At 49.8% G+C, this 20,295-nt stretch overlaps 1 protein-coding gene across 2 annotated transcripts in view; it reads left to right on the top strand.

Annotated features, from left to right (window-relative positions):
- Positions 1-20,295, top strand: part of sptbn5 (spectrin, beta, non-erythrocytic 5) — a 275,567-nt gene that overhangs the window by 155,013 nt on the left and 100,259 nt on the right. The window lies entirely within an intron of this gene.

Raw genomic sequence — 20,295 nt, 5'->3', positions numbered from 1 at the left:
GTGCTGCACTGTCAGAGGGTCAGTACTGAGGGAATGCTACACTGTCGGAGGGTCAGTGCTGAGGGAGTGCTGCACTGTCGGAGGGTCAGTGCTGAGGGAGTGCTGCACTGTCGGAGGGTCAGTGCTGAGGGAGTGCTGCACTGTCGGAGGGTCAGTGCTGAGGGAGTGCTGCACTGTCGGAGGGTCAGTGCTGAGGGAGTGCTGCACTGTCGGAGGGTCAGTGCTGAGGGAGTGCTGCACTGTCGGAGGGTCAGTACCGAGGGAGTGCTGCACTGTCAGAGGGTCAGTACTGAGGGAGTGCTGCACTGTCAGAGGGTCAGTACTGAGGGAGTGCTGCACTGTAAGAGAGTCAGTACTGAGGGAGTGCTGCACTGTCGGAGGGTTAGAACTGAGGGAGTGCTGCACTGTCAGAGGGTCAGTACTGAGGGAGTGCTGCACTGTTGGGGGGTCAGTGCTGAGGGAGTGCTGCACTGTCGGAGGGTCAGTGCTGAGGGAGTGCTGCACTGTCGGAGGGTCAGTGCCGAGGGAGTGCTGCACTGTCGGAGGGTCAGTGCCGAGGGAGTGCTGCACTGTCAGAAGGTCAGTACTGAGGGAGTGCTGCACTGTCAGAGGGTCAGTACTGAGGGAGTGCTGCACTGTCAGAAGGTCAGTACTGAGGGAGTGCTGCACTGTCAGAGGGTCAGTGCTGAGGGAGTGCTGCACTGTCGGAGGGTCAGTGCCGAGGGAGTGCTGCACTGTCGGAGGGTCAGTGCCGAGGGAGTGCTGCACTGTCAGAAGGTCAGTACTGAGGGAGTGCTGCACTGTCAGAGGGTCAGTGCTGAGGGAGCGCTGCACTGTCGGAGAGTCAGTACTAAGGGAGTGCTGCACTGTCAGAGTGTCAGTACTGAGGGAGTGCTGCACTGTCGGAGAGTCAGTACTGAGGGAGTGCTGCACTGTTGGGGGGTCAGTGCTGAGGGAGTGCTGCACTGTCGGAGGTTCAGTACTGAGGGAGTGCTGTACTGTCAGAGGGTCAGTACTGAGGGAGTGTTGCACTGTCAGAGGGTCAGTACTGAGGGAGTGTTGCACTGTCAGAGGGTCAGTACTGAGGGAGTGCTGCACTGTCGGAGGGTCAGTCCTGAGGGATTGCCGCACTGTCAGAGGGTCAGTGCTGAGGGAGTACTGCATTGTCGGAAGGTCAGTGCTGAGGGAGTGCTGCACTGTCGGAGGGTCAGTACTGAGGGAGTGCTGCACTGTCAGAGGGTCAGTACTGAGGGAGTGCTGCACTGTCAGAGGGTCAGTACTGAGGGAGTGCTGCACTGTAAGAGAGTCAGTACTGAGGGAGTGCTGCACTGTCGGAGGGTTAGAACTGAGGGAGTGCTGCACTGTCAGAGGGTCAGGACTGAGGGAGTGCTGCACTGTTGGGGGGTCAGTGCTGAGGGAGTGCTGCACTGTCGGAGGGTCAGTGCTGAGGGAGTGCTGCACTGTCGGAGGGTTAGAACTGAGGGAGTGCTGCACTGTCGGAGAGTCAGTACTAAGGGAGTGCTGCACTGTCAGAGTGTCAGTACTGAGGGAGTGCTGCACTGTCGGAGAGTCAGTACTGAGGGAGTGCTGCACTGTTGAGGGGTCAGTGCTGAGGGAGTGCTGCACTGTCGGAGGTTCAGTACTGAGGGAGTGCTGTACTGTCAGAGGGTCAGTACTGAGGGAGTGTTGCACTGTCAGAGGGTCAGTACTGAGGGAGTGCTGCACTGTCGGAGGGTCAGTCCTGAGGGATTGCCGCACTGTCAGAGGGTCAGTGCTGAGGGAGTACTGCATTGTCGGAATGTCAGTGCTGAGGGAGTGCTGCATTATTGGAGGGTTTGTACTGAGGAAGTAGTACAACATCCGATCGTCATACTGAGGGAGTGCTGCACTGTCAGGCGATCAGTTTTGAGGGAGTGTTGCACTGTTGGAGGGTCAGTACTGAGGGAGTGTTGCACTGTTGGAGGGTCAGTACTGAGGGAGTGCTGCACTGTTGGAGGGTCAGTACTGAGGGAGTGCTGCGCTGTTGGAGGGTCAGTACTGAGGGAGTGCTGCACTGTTGGAGGGTCAGTACTGAGGGAGTGCTGCACTGTCGGAGGGTCAGTACTGAGGGAGTGCTGCACTGTCAGAGGGTCAGGACTGAGGGAGTGCTGCACTGTCGGAGGGTCAGTACTGAGGGAGTGCTGCACTGTCAGAGGGTCAGTACTGAGGGAGTGCTGCACTGTCGGAAGGTCAGTACTGAGGGAGTGCTGCACTGTCGGAGTGTCAGTACTGAGGGAGTGCCGCACTGTCGGAGGGTCAGTACTGAGGGAGTGCTGCACTGTCGGAGGGTCAGTACTGAGGGAGTGCTGCACTGTCGGAGGGTCAGTACTGAGGGAGTGCCGCACTGTCGGAGGGTCAGTACTGAGGGAGTGCTGCACTGTCGGAGGGTCAGTACTGAGGGAGTGCCGCACTGTCGGAGGGTCAGTACTGAGGGAGTGCTGCACTGTCGGAGGGTCAGTACTGTGGGAGTGCCGCACTGTTGGAGGGTCAGTACTGAGGGAGTGCTGCACTGTCGGAGGGTCAGTACTGAGGGAGTGCTGCACTGTCGGAGGGTCAGTACTGAGGGAGTGCTGCACTGTCGGAGTGTCAGTAATGAGGGAGTGCTGCACTGTCGGAGGGTCAGTACTGAGGGAGTGCCGCACTGTCGGAGGGTCAGTACTGAGGGAGTGCTGCACTGTCAGAGGGTCAGGACTGAGGGAGTGCTGCACTGTCGGAGGGTCAGTACTGAGGGAGTGCTGCACTGTCAGAGGGTCAGTGCTGAGGGAGTACTGCATTGTCGGAATGTCAGTGCTGAGGGAGTGCTGCATTATTGGAGGGTTTGTACTGAGGAAGTAGTACAACATCCGATCGTCATACTGAGGGAGTGCTGCACTGTCAGGCGATCAGTTTTGAGGGAGTGTTGCACTGTTGGAGGGTCAGTACTGAGGGAGTGTTGCACTGTTGGAGGGTCAGTACTGAGGGAGTGCTGCACTGTTGGAGGGTCAGTACTGAGGGAGTGCTGCGCTGTTGGAGGGTCAGTACTGAGGGAGTGCTGCACTGTTGGAGGGTCAGTACTGAGGGAGTGCTGCACTGTCGGAGGGTCAGTACTGAGGGAGTGCTGCACTGTCAGAGGGTCAGGACTGAGGGAGTGCTGCACTGTCGGAGGGTCAGTACTGAGGGAGTGCTGCACTGTCAGAGGGTCAGTACTGAGGGAGTGCTGCACTGTCGGAAGGTCAGTACTGAGGGAGTGCTGCACTGTCGGAGTGTCAGTACTGAGGGAGTGCCGCACTGTCGGAGGGTCAGTACTGAGGGAGTGCTGCACTGTCGGAGGGTCAGTACTGAGGGAGTGCTGCACTGTCGGAGGGTCAGTACTGAGGGAGTGCCGCACTGTCGGAGGGTCAGTACTGAGGGAGTGCTGCACTGTCGGAGGGTCAGTACTGAGGGAGTGCCGCACTGTCGGAGGGTCAGTACTGAGGGAGTGCTGCACTGTCGGAGGGTCAGTACTGTGGGAGTGCCGCACTGTTGGAGGGTCAGTACTGAGGGAGTGCTGCACTGTCGGAGGGTCAGTACTGAGGGAGTGCTGCACTGTCGGAGGGTCAGTACTGAGGGAGTGCTGCACTGTCGGAGTGTCAGTAATGAGGGAGTGCTGCACTGTCGGAGGGTCAGTACTGAGGGAGTGCCGCACTGTCGGAGGGTCAGTACTGAGGGAGTGCTGCACTGTCAGAGGGTCAGGACTGAGGGAGTGCTGCACTGTCGGAGGGTCAGTACTGAGGGAGTGCTGCACTGTCAGAGGGTCAGTACTGAGGGAGTGCTGCACTGTCGGAAGGTCAGTACTGAGGGAGTGCTGCACTGTCGGAGTGTCAGTACTGAGGGAGTGCCGCACTGTCGGAGGGTCAGTACTGAGGGAGTGCCGCACTGTCGGAGGGTCAGTACTGAGGGAGTGCCGCACTGTCGGAGGGTCAGTACTGAGGGAGTGCTGCACTGTCGGAGGGTCAGTACTGAGGGAGTGCTGCACTGTCGGAGGGTCAGTACTGAGGGAGTGCTGCACTGTCAGAGGGTCAGTACTGAGGGAGTGCTGCACTGTCGGAGGGTCAGTACTGAGGGAGTGCTGCACTGTCGGAGGGTCAGTAATGAGGGAGTGCTGCACTGTCGGAGGGACAGTACTGAGGGAGTGCTGCACTGTTGGAGGGTCAGTACTGAGGGAGTGCTGCACTGTCGGAGGGTCAGTACTGAGGGAGTGCCGCACTGTCGGAGGGTCAGTACTGAGGGAGTGCCGCACTGTCGGAGGGTCAGTACTGAGGGAGTGCCGCACTGTCGGAGGGTCAGTACTGAGGGAGTGCCGCACTGTCGGAGGGTCAGTACTGAGGGAGTGCTGCACTGTCAGAGGGTCAGGACTGAGGGAGTGCCGCACTGTCGGAGGGTCAGTACTGAGGGAGTGCTGCACTGTCAGAGGGTCAGTACTGAGGGAGTGCTGCACTGTCGGAAGGTCAGTACTGAGGGAGTGCTGCACTGTCGGAGTGTCAGTACTGAGGGAGTGCCGCACTGTCGGAGGGTCAGTACTGAGGGAGTGCCGCACTGTCGGAGGGTCAGTACTGAGGGAGTGCCGCACTGTCGGAGGGTCAGTACTGAGGGAGTGCCGCACTGTCGGAGGGTCAGTACTGAGGGAGTGCTGCACTGTCGGAGGGTCAGTAATGAGGGAGTGCTGCACTGTCGGAGGGACAGTACTGAGGGAGTGCTGCACTGTTGGAGGGTCAGTACTGAGGGAGTGCTGCACTGTCGGAGGGTCAGTACTGAGGGAGTGCTGCTCTGTTGAAAGTGCTTCAGGTGAGATCTTGAACTGTCACACCTGCCTGGGGTCAATCCCAGTGCACTATTTTGAAGGGCATCAGGAGATTTCTTCATGACATCCAGGTCACTATATGTTCTTGAATCAACACCATGAAACCACATTAACTGGTCATAATCTCACCACATGTTGTGGGTGTATTCTGTGTGTAACCTGGCTGCTGCATTTTCTTCATGACAGCAGTGTCAAGTCTCTCATGAGCTGTGAAATGCTGTGAGACATACATCAGTTGTGAAAGGTGCTGTATGATCGCAGGTCTCCCTGCTTTTACCTTTTAAAATGTCAACCGATAGAGCAGAAACTCTACACTGAGTGGACAAGTCCATATGATATAGGAGCAGAATTAGGCCATTCAGCCCATCATGTGTGCTCTGCCGTTCAATCATGGCTGATACGTTTCCAAACCCTATTCTGTTGCCACACCCTGTAACCCTTTGTTCCCTTACTGATCAAACTCGACAATCCAGCTGGACCGATTATTGGCTTTTCATTCAGGTCCGAGTTAGCCAGTCTTTATGTAAGACGCATTTTAAGAGCAATATTCACAATCTCAGGATGCCCTGAAAACACTTTGCACCCAATTTCTTTTCCTTTCCCTTAAATCCATGTGGACTCTTTGCCTCGGTGTCTCCTTGTGGTTAGATTTTCCATATTCTGACCGTGCTTTGGTGTCTTCTGAACTCCCAATCAGTTTATCAGATTTTCTTTGCACCAATCACCAAGAAGCCCCCGACAGCAATTTCCCAACCCGCGAAGCTCACGGACAGCAGATACATACACCACCACCTTCCAAACCCACAACCATCTGGAAGGACAAGGACAGCAGATACATGGGAACAACACCCCTGCAAGTTCCCCTCTAAACCACTCACCATCCTGACTTGAAAATATATTGCAGTTCTTTCACTGTTGCTGTGTCAAATTCCTGGAGCTCCCTCCCTAAGGGCTGCCACTGTTCAAGATGGCAGCTCCCCAAGCTGACTGATGGAGGAGTTGAATGTTATCAAGAGTTGGTGCAAATGTGGAGTTAAGGCCACAAAGAGATCAGATTGATCATGATCTAAGTTGGTGGCAGAGCAGGCTCTAAGGGCTGAATGGCCTCCTTCTCCCAACTTGTATATTTATATTTACCACCATTACTTTCTCAAAGGTAGTTACAGATGGCCAATAAATTCTGTCATAGCCAGCCGCACCTATATCCCCATGAATGAAAAAGAATTGAACATCCCTTTAGTTAGAGAAACATTCTGTCTTCATTGACCTTGTCAAACCCTTTCATGACCTTAAAGACTTCTGGAGAAACGAATCACAGCCTGCTAGTCTTCTCTGTTAGTCTTTAGCCGCTCAGTGAGGGAAGTTATCAATGAAACTTTGCATTGGAGGAGAGAATTCTGGCTGCACAGCCCTTAGTCTGAGCCAATGCAACTGATTGAGAGCAGATGTAGTTGCTGGACGAGGCCACAGCTTCTCCTGAGCTCATTCTGGCTGCAAGTGATGGGAGACGGTCATGCCTCGTGAATGAGATCATGGCTCAGACCAGAACAAAGGATTCCTGCAGGCTGTCTGAATGGTGCATACAATGTCAGGACCCTGGGCAGCCAAAAGGCAGGCATCTGCAAGAGAGCTTTACGGACAAGTGCCTCACACTCACATTCACCTTCGCAGCTAACAGAGCTGATAGCTCAGTCCCAATCTATCATGTCAGTAGGTATCACGGATTCTCTCAAATGGAGCTGCAGTGAGAATTGCTAGAAGGAGTGCAAATGGGACAGAGGCTCCAATCTCTCAACACAGTATCTCAGCATTTAAGGGAAATGGTTGGTGGTGTGGGTGGTTTGAATTGTTCCAGTTGGTGCATATGAAGAAACATTACACTTCAAGTTAATGTGATGTTACTTAGCAAGCGTGTTGTCTGTGTTGCTACGCTGGAGACCAAACCTCACTGAGGGTGGGCTCCCTCAGTGCAAAATGTGTTGAATTGTGAGGCTGATGTTGGAGCAGATTTTGTACATAATTAGTGCCTGCAGAAGTATGTGTATAAGTGTTTAACCATGTGTGTGTGTGTGCGTGTGTGTGTGTGCATGTATGTGTGTGTCTGTGTGCTTGCTCGTGCACCCTGTGACTGCCTTGATGAGTGTATTGAAGGGATTGAGGGGAAACTGCTCATATTTCTACTTGCCTGATGGAGAGAACAGATGGTCTAATGAGAACAGTACAGCAGGGGTTTCCTGTTCCTCAAGCAGTAAGAAACTTAATTCATTACTAGCCCATAGGAACAGGATTGATGAGAGTTAGCCTGAAAGCATTGAACTGCTGCTTGATGGGAAGTGTATCCACTCCCAACAAGAACAGTATGGCCCAGTGATGAGGGAACACCTTTCTACCCTTCCTCCTCACTGTTACCCCACCCACAGCTCATTACACACAACCTATTAACAGCAGAAATGACACAACAGATGAATAACAGACCCATACACTCCCCATCACAGAAATGCAAGCGCACACATGCCCCATCACATAAACATAGACCCAATGTTCCCCATCACAAAACCACTGACCCCTACGTTCCCAATCACAGAAACAAAGACCCCATGTTCACATCAAAAAAATACATATCCAACATTCCACGTCACAGAAACACAGACCCCACACTCACAATCACAGAAATACATACACCACACTCCCCATCGCAGAATCACAGACAACACCCTCACCATCACCGAAACACAGACACTGCACACCCCATCACAGAAATACAGACACCACACTCCCCATCACAGAAACACAGACCCCACACTCCCCATCACAGAAACACGGACACCACACTCACCATCACCGAAACACAGACACCGCATACCCCATCACAGAAATACAGACACCACACTCACCATCACCGAAACACAGACACCGCACACCCCATCACAGAAATACAGACACCACACTCCTCATCACAAAAACACAGACCCAACACTCCCCATCACAGAAACACAGACACCACACTCACCATCACAGAAACACATACCCAACATTCCACATCACAGAGACACAGACACCACACTCCCCATCACAGAAACACAGACACCACACTCCCCATCACAGAAACACAGACACCACACTCCCCATCACAGAAACACATACACCACACTCCCCATCACAGAAACACAGACACACCCTCCCCATCACCGAAACACAGACACCGCACACCCCATCACAGAAACACATACACCACATTCCCCATCACCGAAACACAGACCCCACACTCACCATCAAAGAAACACAGACCCCACACTCACCATCACCGAAACACAGACACCACACTCACCATCACAGAAACACATACACCACACTCCCCATCACAGAAACACAGACCCCACACTCACCATCAAAGAAACACAGACCCCACACTCACCATCACAGAAACACAGACCCCACACTCACCATCACAGAAACACAGACCCCACACTCACCATCACAGAAACACATACCCAACATTCCACAACACAGAGACACAGACACCACACTCCCCATCACCGAAACACATACCCAACATTCCACATCACCGAAACACAGACTCCGCACACCCCATCACAGAAACACATACACCACATTCCCCATCACCGAAACACAGAAACACAGACCCCACACTCACCATCACAGAAACACAGAGCCTACATTCACCATCACAGAAACACAGACCCCACACTCCCCATCACAGAAACACAGACACCACACCCACCATCACAGAAACACGGACACCACACTCACCATCACAGAAACACAGGCACCACACTCACCATCACAGAAACACAGACCCCACACTCACCATCACAGAAACACAGACCCCACACTCCCCATCACAGAAACACAGACACCACACCCACCATCACAGAAACACAGGCACCACACTCACCATCACAGAAACACAGACCCCACACTCCCCATCACAGAAACACAGACCCCACACTCCCCATCACAGAAACACAGACACCACACCCACCATCACAGAAACACAGACACCACACTCATCATCACAGAAACACAGACCCCACACTCTCCATCACAGACACACAGACGCCACACTCCCCATCACAGAAACACAGACCCCACACTCTCCATCACAGACACACAGACCCCACACTCTCCATCACAGAAACACAGGCACCACACTCTCCATCACAGAAACACAGACCCCACACTCCCCATCACAGAAACACAGACCCCACACTCCCCATCACAGAAACACAGACCCCACATTCCCCAACACAGAAACACAGACCCCACACTCCCCATCACAGAAACACAGACCCCACACTCCCCATCACAGAAACACAGACCCCACACTCCCCATCACAGAAACACAGACCCCACACTCCCCATCACAGAAACACAGACCCCATACTCCCCATCACAGAAACACAGACACCACACTCCCCATCACAGAAACACAGACCCCACACTCACCATCACAGAAACACAGACCCCACACTCCCCATCACAGAAACACAGACACCACACCCACCATCACAGGAACACAGACACCACACTCCCCATCACAGAAACACAGACCCCACACTCCCCATCACAGAAACACAGACACCACACTCCCCATCACCGAAATGCAATCACCATGTGTGATGATGCTGCTCCTTAAACAAGGTTAGGTTGTCCTTGGGTTATTTTTGAGAGGGTCAAAACACATAGATTCAGACTCTGGACTGCATTTAAACCATCACAATTTGGACCTCTCACTCTACCAAGGACAGGTTCTGGTCCTCCTCCATTGCCAAACCCAAATGACCCAACGCCTGGAGGAAGAGCACCTTATCTCCTGCCATGAGACCCTGCAACCACACAGAATCAATGTGGATTTCAACAGTTTCCTCATTTCCCCTCCCCACACCTTATCCCAGTCCCAAGCCTCCAACTCGTTACTGCCCTCTGGCCTGGTCAATAACACATGCTTCCCTATCAAAGAAACACAGACCCATGCTCCCCATCACAGAAACATAGACCCATGCTCCCCATCACAGAAACACAGACCCATGCTCCCCATCACAGAAACACAGACCCACGCTCCCCATCACAGAAACATAGACCCACACGCCCCATCACAGAAACACAGTCACATGCTCCCCATCACAGAAACATAGACACATGCTCCCCATCACAGAAACATAGACCCACACTCCCCATCACAGCAACACAGATACCATGCTCCCCATCAAAGTAACACAGACCCATGCTCCCCATCACAGAAACACAGATGCCATGCTCCCCCTCACAGAAACACAGACCCATGCTCCCCATCACAGAAACACAGACCCATGCTCCCCATCACACAAACACAGACCCATGCTCCCCATCACAGAAACATAGACCCATGCTCCCCATTACAGAAACACAGACCCATGCTCCCCATCACAGAAACACAGACCCATGCTCCCCATCACAGCAACACAGATACCATGCTCCCCATCACAAAAACACAGACCCATGCTCCCCATCAGAGAAACACAGACCCATGCTCCCCATCACAGAAACACCGACCCATGCTCCCCATCACACAAACACAGACCCATGCTCCCCATCACAGAAACATAGACCCATGCTCCCCATCACAGAAACACAGACCCATGCTCCCCATCACAGAAACACAGACCCACGCTCCCCATCACAGAAACATAGACCCACACGCCCCATCACAGAAACACAGTCACATGCTCCCCATCACAGAAACATAGACACATGCTCCCCATCACAGAAACATAGACCCACACTCCCCATCACAGCAACACAGATACCATGCTCCCCATCAAAGTAACACAGACCCATGCTCCCCATCACAGAAACACAGACCCATGCTCCCCATCACAGAAACACAGACCCATGCTCCCCATCACAGAAACACAGATGCCATGCTCCCCATCACAGAAACACAGACCCATGCTCCCCATCAGAGAAACACAGACCCATGCTCCCCATCATAGAAACACAGACCCATGCTCCCCATCACAGAAACACAGACCCATGCTCCCCATCACAGCAACACAGATACCATGCTCCCCATCACAAAAACACAGACCCATGCTCCCCATCAGAGAAACACAGACCCATGCTCCCCATCACAGAAACACCGACCCATGCTCCCCATCACACAAACACAGACCCATGCTCCCCATCACAGAAACATAGACCCATGCTCCCCATTACAGAAACACAGACCCATGCTCCCCATCACAGAAACACAGACCCACGCTCCCCATCACAGAAACATAGACCCACACGCCCCATCACAGAAACACAGTCACATGCTCCCCATCACAGAAACATAGACACATGCTCCCCATCACAGAAACATAGACCCACACTCCCCATCACAGCAACACAGATACCATGCTCCCCATCAAAGTAACACAGACCCATGCTCCCCATCACAGAAACACAGATGCCATGCTCCCCCTCACAGAAACACAGACCCATGCTCCCCATCACAGAAACACAGACCCATGCTCCCCATCACAGAAACACAGACCCATGCTCCCCATCACAGAAACACAGATGCCATGCTCCCCATCACAGAAACACAGACCCATGCTCCCCGTCAGAGAAACACAGACCCATGCTCCCCATCATAGAAACACAGACCCATGCTCCCCATCACAGAAACACAGACCCATGCTCCCCATCACAGCAACACAGATACCATGCTCCCCATCACAAAAACACAGACCCATGCTCCCCATCAGAGAAACACAGACCCATGCTCCCCATCACAGAAACATAGACCCATGCTGCTCATCATAGAAAGACAGAACCATGCTCCCCGTCACAGAAACACAGACCCATGCTCCCCGTCACAGAAACACAGACCCATGCTCCCCATCAGAGAAACACAGACCCATGCTCCCCATCACAGAAACATAGACCCATGCTGCTCATCATAGAAACACAGACCCATGCTCCCCATCACAGAAACACAGGCCCATGCTCCCCATCAACGAAACACAGACCCATGCTCCCCATCAATGAAACACAGACCCATGCTCCCCATCACAGAAACAAAGACCCATGCTCCCCATCACAGAAACACAAAACCACACTCCCCATCACAGAAACACAGATGCCATGCTCCCCATCACAGAAACGCAGATGCCATGTTCCCCATCACAGAAACACTGATGCCATGCTCCCCATCACAGAAACACAGACCCACGCTCCTCATCACAGAAACACAGACCCACACTCCCCATCACAGAAACACAAATGCTATGCTCCCCATCAAAGAAACACAGACCCATGCTCCCCATCACAGAAACACAGACCCATGCTCCCCATCACAGAAACACAGACCCACGCTCCACATCACAGAAACACAGACCCACACTCCCCATCACAGAAACACAAATGCTATGCTCCCCATCAAAGAAACACAGACCCATGCTCCCCATCACAGAAACACAGACCCATGCTCCCCATCAAAGAAACACAGACCCATGCTCCCCATCACAGAAACATAGACCCATGCTCCTCATCACTGAAACACAAAACCACACTCCCCATCATAGAAACACAGATGCCATGCTCCCCATCACAGAAACGCAGATGCCATGTTCCCCATCACAGAAACGCAGATGCCATGTTCCCCATCACAGAAACGCAGATGCCATGTTCCCCATCAAAGAAACACAGACACGTGCTCCCCATCATAGAAACACAGGCCCACGCTCCCCATCACAGAAACACAAACCCATGCTCCCCATCACAGAAACACAGATGCCATGCTCCCCATCACAGAAACACCGACCCATGCTCCCCGTCACAGAAACACAGACCCATGCTCCCCATCACAGAAACATAGACCCATGCTCCTCATCACAGAAACACAGACCCATGCTCCTCATCACAGAAATACAGACCCATGCTCCCCATCACAGAAACACAAACCCATGCTCCCCGTCACAGAAACACAGACCCATGCTCCTCATCACAGAGATACAGAGCCATGCTTCCCATCGCAGAAACACAGACCCATGCTCCCCATCACAGAAATACAGACCCCATGCTCCCCATCACAGAAACACAGACTCATGCTCCCCATCACAGAAATACAGACTCATGCTCCCCATCACAGAAACACAAGCCCTGCTCTCCCCATCACAGAAATGCAGACCCCACTGTCTCCATAATTGAAACACAGACTCTACATTCCCATCACAGATGAATACCTTTTCCTAATCTCAATGTATTTATGTTTTAAAAGATGCAAAGTTAATCAGGCTTCCTTGAGTTAAAGAACAGGTCAGTTTGTTAGCTACTGAACACAGGAACAGATAATTGGACTATACAGAGACACATGGATTAAAGATGTGTATTGAATAAAAAGATAACAGTTTAAAAATGATACAAATCTGACTTTGGCCTCCATGAAGAGTAGATAGTGGATTGTTGCAGACATTAAGTTGACTTTGGTGGTAAATTGGTTGATTTTGAGACTTGTGGCCATTTAAGTGAGTTGGCAGGGCTTTGTCCTGTTTTATTTTCATCTCAGGAGTGTCTAATGGCTGTTCACAAACTGTAGACTTCAAAGAAGACTAGCTAAAACAGCATAACCTCCGGCTGACACACATAGACCATGAGTCACAGTTACTTTTTAACCCTTGTTTTATATATTCCCAGAAGTTGAAATGCAGAGATGTCTGCAGTTTAAAACATAATCCGGAGGAAGTTATCATCCCCTTATTATCTCTGTAGCCACAGAAGATGTGTGTAGAGTTTGTTTTGAGTTGCATCTCTCCGTTTGAAGGGTTGCTCTTTGAAGTGTCCTTGGCACCTTTTGAGGTGTGACATTCCAGGGTTCCTCTTGAGACTGCCATTGAGTTTATTATCCACAGACATCTTTAGACTGTAAGTCCTCCTTTAAAAATCACATGTTGTAATTATGTGTCCATAAGCAGTTTGTGCTTATGATCATCATCGTGACAATATCAGGGTAAGTGTCAGTTGTGAAAAGATATTGCAACAGGGTTAGGGTCACTGCAGGACATTGCTGTTTCTTTTATTGTAATAACTGCTGGTGGTGAGGGAGGTGAATGGTATGTGGGCATTCATGGCAAAAGGATTTAAGTTCAGGAACAGAGATATCTTGCTGCCTTTGGATAGAGCCTCGGTGAGACCACATCTGGAGTATACTGCAGTTTTGGTCTCTTTATCTGAGGAACAATGCTCTTGCTATAGAGGGAGTGCACCAAAGGCTTTATCAGACCGATTCCTGAGATGGCAGGATTGTTGTATGAAGAGAAACTGCAGCAGTTAGGACTGTATTCAGTGGAGTTTAGAAGCATGAGGGGTTTCTCATAGAAACCTGATAAATTCTAACAGGTTGAGACAGGTTAGATGCAGGAAGGTTGTTCCCTATGACCAGGGAGTCCAGAAGCAAGGGTCACAGGTGAAGGATATGGGTAGGCTATATTGGACTGAGCTGAGGAAAATGTCTTCACCCAGCGTTGTAGAATTCACCAACACTGAAAGTATTTGAGGCCAAAAGGTTAAACATTTTCAAAAAGGTGTTAGATCTAATTCTTCGGGATCAAAGAAGGAAAGCAGAAACAAGGTACTGAGTTGGATGATCAGCCATGATCATAACTGAACAGCAGAGCAGGCTTGAAGGGCTGAATGGCCTACTCCTGCTCCTGGTTTCAATTTTCACATGTTTCTAATAAACCCCATGTGTGAGATTGTATTGAATAATTATGCCACACATAAAGAGCTGACTAAAACTCCATGCTTTCCTTGGCATGGTCTGAAGCTGGTAATATCCCTTGTGCTGGAAAGCAGGCAGCTCCAGTGTCAGTGACGGGGTGGGGGATGGGGGCTTAACTTTGATCCCAACAACGATACAAGAAAATGTTTCCATTCTCTAACAGCATCAGCAAAGCTTCCAATTGCGAATGAAAACACAGAGTGTGTCTCTGTCTGCCCAGGTCTGGATCAAGTGCTCCCTGTTTCCATGAGAACAGGGATCAGGTGATGTGTCCCAACATTTGGAAGTGATGTCAGCTCAGCTGAGTTAGCAGTGGTCTCGTCTCTGGGAAGGAAGGTCAGGAGATTAAATCGCATTCATGACCTTACAGGCCAGACAGACACTCCCCACCAGGTAGCAGTGAGGTGGAACCGCCCCACTGCTCTAGTCATAGAGATGTACAGTACAGAAACAGACCCTTCGTCCGTGCCGACCAAAAACCCCACCCTAATGTAGTCCCATTTGCCAGCACTTGGCCCATATCCCTCTAAACCCTTCCCATTCATATAACCATCCAGATGCCTTTTAAATGCTGTAATTGTATCGGCTTTCACCCTTCCTCTGGCAGCTCATTCCATCCACGCACCACCCTCTGCATAAAAAAGTTGCCCCTTAGGTCCCTTTTATATCTTTCCCCTCTCACCCTAAACCTATGCCCTCTAGTTCTGGAATAGCCCAGCCCAGAGAAAAGACTTTGGCCATTCACCCTTTTCATGCCCCTCATGATTTTATAAACCTCTATAAGATCACCCCTCAGCCTCCAATGCTCCAGGGAAAACAGCACCAGCCTATTCAGCCTCTCCCTATACCTCAAACTGTCCAACTCTGGCAACATCCTTGTAAATCTTTTCTGAACCCTTTCATGTTTCACAACATCTTTCCAATAGGAAGTCCTGTATTCTGTGTCAAATATCATTCTGCTCAAGACAGATCAACATTGACATCTCCAACCCTATCAATAGCATCTAAAAACCATTCAATTAGGCATTAATCACTGACTCCTGCCATCTTTCTCAACTTCAAAATAATGACCATAGGGAGCTTTTTTTGGTACAGTGGTAATGTCTCTATCTTCAATTCAGGAGGCCTGTGTTCAAGACCCACCTGCTCCAGAGGTGTATAATAAATAACAGCTGTATTGGAAATGCAGCCTAAGGGAATTCTGCACCATAAAAGGGTCAGAATTGATGGAGTGCTGAACTATCGGAGGGTCAGTGTTGAGGGAGTACTGCACTGTAGGAGTGTTAGAACTGAGGGAGTGCTGCGCTCTCAGAGGGTCAGTGTTGAGGGAGTGCTGCACTATAGTATCAGAATTGTGAAGGAGTGCTGCATTATAAGATGGTCAGAGGGAATGTTGCACTATCAGAGGATCAGAACTGAGGAAGTGTTGCACTGTCAGTGGGTCAGTTCTGAGAGAACACTGCGCTGTGGAGGATCAGTCCTGAGGGAGTGCTGATGTTATGTTGCATTTTTAGGCAGCAGGTATGAGAGAGTGCTGCACTATTGAAATCCTCAATTATTGCCCTCTCTGATTTATATCTGCAACTGTAGTCAGAATTAATCTAAAGTTCCGTCTCCCATTGCTCCCACACCCTCACTGTGTCATATTCCATTTCTCTGTACCCTAACATGAAACAGTAACATAATGTGAAACAATGATGGAGTACAAGGTACTGCAACTGGTGTCCCAGCCAGAGTTACAGCTTCAGTAGGGGAGAGTGTGACTGGGGGAGGATAGCGGTGGTGTTATTTACCATGGGCCAGGGACTAGTAACCCAGAAGCTCAGGTTAATTTCCTTGAAACATAGCTTCTAACCCCCCTCATGACAGCTGGAATTTCCATTCATATTTCTGGATTTATTTGCATTCATATGAATCCAGTCTCAGTGACGGTGACCCTGACACTATCGTAAAATGTTGTAAAAGGCCTTGGAGTTCATGAATGTCCGATGGGGAAGGAAATCTACCATCTCTACTTGGTCTGGCATCCATATGACCCCAGACCCACAGCAATGTGTTTGCTTCTTGACCATCTTCTGAAAAGGCCAAGCAAGGCTCTCAGTTCATGGGCAGTTGGAATAGGTGTCAATGATGCCATGTAGAAATAAATTATAATTTTCCAGAGGGGTCCAGTCAGGAGACTGCAGCAGCACGTTTCATTGTTGTGGTTCTGTTCGCCAAGCTGGGAATTTGTGTTGCAGACGTTTCGTCCCCTGTCTAGGTGACATCCTCAGTGCTTGGGAACCTCCTGTGAAGCGCTTCTGTGATCTTTCCTCCGGCATTTATAGTGGTTTGAATCTGCCGCTTCCGGTTGTCAGTTCCAGCTGTCCGTTGCAGTGGCTGGTATATTGGGTCCAGGTCGATGTGCTTATTGATTGAATCTGTGGATGAGTGCCATGCCTCTAGAAATCCCTGGCTGTTCTCTGTTTGGCTTGTCCTGTAACAGTAGTGTTGTCCCAGTCGAGTTCATGTTGCTTGTCATCTGCGTGTGTGGCTACTAAGGATAGCTGGTCGTGTCGTTTCATGGCTAGTTGGTGTTCATGGATGCGGATCATTAACTGTCTTTCTGTTTGTCCTATGTAGTGTTTTGTGCAGTCCTTGCATGGGAGTTTGTACACTACATTGGTTTTGCTCATGCTGGGTATCGGGTCCTTCGTTCTGGTGAGTCGTTGTCTGAGAGTGGCTGTTGGTTTGTGTGCTGTTATGAGTCCTAGTGGTCGCAGTAGTCTGGCTGTCAGTTCGGAAATGCTCTTGATGTATGGTAGTGTGGCTAGTCCTTTGGATTGCTGCATGTCCTCGTTCTGTTATCTTTCCCTTAGGCATCTAAGGGGACATAAATTTAAGGTGAAGGGTGGAAGATATAGGGGGGATGTCAGGGGTAGGTTCTTTACCCAGAGAGTGGTGGGGGCATGGAATGTGCTGCCTGTGGGAGTGGCACAGTCAGAATCATTGGTGACCTTTAAGCGGCAATTGGATAGGTGCTTAAGCTAGGATAAATGTTCGGCACAGCATCGTGGGCCGAAGGGCCTGTTCTGTGCTGTATTGTTCTATGTTCTATGTTCTATCTGTTGATGAAATCGCGCGGGTATTCGTTTTTAGCGAATACATTGTATAGGTGTTCTTCTTCCTCTTTTTGCAGTTCTGGTGTACTGCAGTGTGTTGTGGCCCTTTTGAAAAGTCTTGAGGCAACTTCTTTTGTGTGTGTTGGGGTGGTTGCTTTCGTAGTTCAACTTTGGATTTCAAACTTCTTCATTCGTAGAGGTAGGGCGATGAGAGGGACAGGCTGATGTTGATCCCAGGGGTGAGGCCCAACAGAGTCTGAGTCAGCAGCACTCCCCATTGTACAGTCAGCATTTCACTGAGCTCCACTCAGTTATCACCGGAAATAATGGATTCCCATTTTCACAGCCTCTTTCACAACCTCAGGACTTCCCAAATTGCTTTACAACCAACAAACTCACTTTATGCCTGACACTTTTGGTTAGGAAATACAGCAGGCCATTTGCACAGAGCAAGATCTCACAAAGAGCAAGAAGATAAGGGCCAGATTCTTGGCTTTGATGGGGTTGAACAAGAGATAAATGTTGGCCAAGACACTAGGAGCACTCCGAGATTAATGCCATAGGATCATCTCCACTCACTGGCCTCAACCTTTCATCCCTGCCTTCATATCTTCCAAATGTGACTCTTGCCTCATGTGCCTCTCAATCTCCCTTTTCCTCAAATTTCAACCCACCTTGGATCTCTATCTCTCTCAGTTCATCTCCGTTGACCTATGGAGGCCTCTGGCCTGCCAGTTTTTGATCATTGTTTTCAAGCCCTTCCAGGTCCTCACTCTAGCTCTGCAATCTCCTCCAGCCTGTCCAAGATAGTTGAACTCCTCTAATTCTGGCCTTTTCAGCATCCCTGCTTCATCCACTTATCCATTGGGGTGTGTTGCTCAGGCCCTTAGCTCTAGAATTCCCCTCCCACAAAGCTCTCCACTTTATTTCTGTCCTTTGAGAGGCATCTTGAAACTGCGCCTTTGACCAAGCTTTCAGACCCCTGTCCCCATGAAAGTGGATGAACTATCTGTAAATCTGTTTAGATTTCAAACTAGTGGTTACTTTTATGAAGGGAATTTTTTTTTAAATCGAGGTCAGACAGCACCTCTGAAATAGTAACCAATCTAGCCTGTGTCAGAGAACAAGGTGAGGGTTTGGACTCTTAATGCAACGTTTCTATGTGAGATTTATGACATGTTCCCCTTCCTTATTTACTCATTGTTACCACTGATTGCAACAGGGTTGATTTAAAAATGATTCCTTCCCTTTCACCCAAACCCAAATGAACTTGCATTTTAAAACAAGCCAATTTCGCTAGATCTTCTTGAGTTAAGAAAGAGTGAGCTTATTAATTACCGAACATGAGGAGAATTAGTAGTGCAATACACATACACACAGATTAGAAATGAGAGCTGAGTCCAAAAAATAAAGGTTTTTTTATTAAAATAATGATATATGGATTAATCTCTGAATTGTACCCAAAGAGAGGATAATTTAATGTTGTGGCTGTTGCAATGGGGGTTAACAGTAACATTGGTAGTTAAACAGTCAATGTCAAGTTTCTTAGTTTTAGATTGGTTGAGATTCTGTCATTCTGAGTCCTTTTGACTGTGACTGAATCTCAGAAGTCATGATGACCTGTAACATAGGGGTGACTAGGAGATAGTTCCTTGACTCTGACTTTCACAGCACACTGACATTCTAACTCAGGCCAATGTGCACAGATATCTTAGCCTACTGGCATGTAGAAGAAACTCAATCCCCACTAGTGCTCTTCAGTAGAGTTGAAACTGGCTTTTTATGACCTATGCTCACTTATTCTTCAAACAGTAAAAGACAAAATATGTTTGCAGTTGGGACAAAATCTGCAGAGGATGGCTTGCTACTGAAGGAGGGGTGAAGATGTCATCTATCCTTGTTATCTTCATAATCACAAGGAACCGTGCTCTGTTTTGACTTGCCTTTTCCCTCTTTAAACAATTGCTGTTTTAAGTCCTATTTGCGTTTTTAGATGTAACAGTCCATGGGCATGTCTCTCTCTCGGTAAAAACAAGGACTGCAGATGCCAGAGTCTAGACTACTTGATTCCACTACAGTGTGGAAACAGGCCCTTCAGCCCAATAAGTCCACACCGACCCACCGAAGCATAACCCATCCAGACCCATTCCCCTACATTTACCCCTTCACCTAACACTACGGGCAATTTAGCATGGCCAATTCACCTTTCTAGATTAGAGTGGTGCTGGAAAAGCACAGCAGGTCAGGCAGCATCTCTCCCCCCTCTCTCTCTCTGTCTGTCTCCAGACTGCAACTTAATTTACTTCTGCAGTCATTTTTGTCTTTAAAAAAAACACATTTTTGGAATTACAGGTTAAAAATGTCCACGCTACTTTAGGCTGCTAACCTGCACTCAAGGTAGAAGCAAGTTTTCTCTCCTTAGAGGAGTGCAGACCAGTTCAGGGAAAACACAGTCACCGCAATAGAAACGTTTAGTTTGTCTAAATGATAAGCCAGGAGAGTTTGATTAGTAAACTTTACAGGAGGTTATTAAACACTGAGAAAATTTAAGCCCTCAGTTTTGTGAATAT

Source organism: Chiloscyllium punctatum, chromosome 4 (assembly GCF_047496795.1).
Source record: "Chiloscyllium punctatum isolate Juve2018m chromosome 4, sChiPun1.3, whole genome shotgun sequence".
NCBI lineage: Eukaryota > Metazoa > Chordata > Chondrichthyes > Orectolobiformes > Hemiscylliidae > Chiloscyllium > Chiloscyllium punctatum.
The sequence above is the reverse complement of the archived record's forward strand: the minus strand, read 5'-3'. Positions and strand labels throughout refer to the sequence as shown.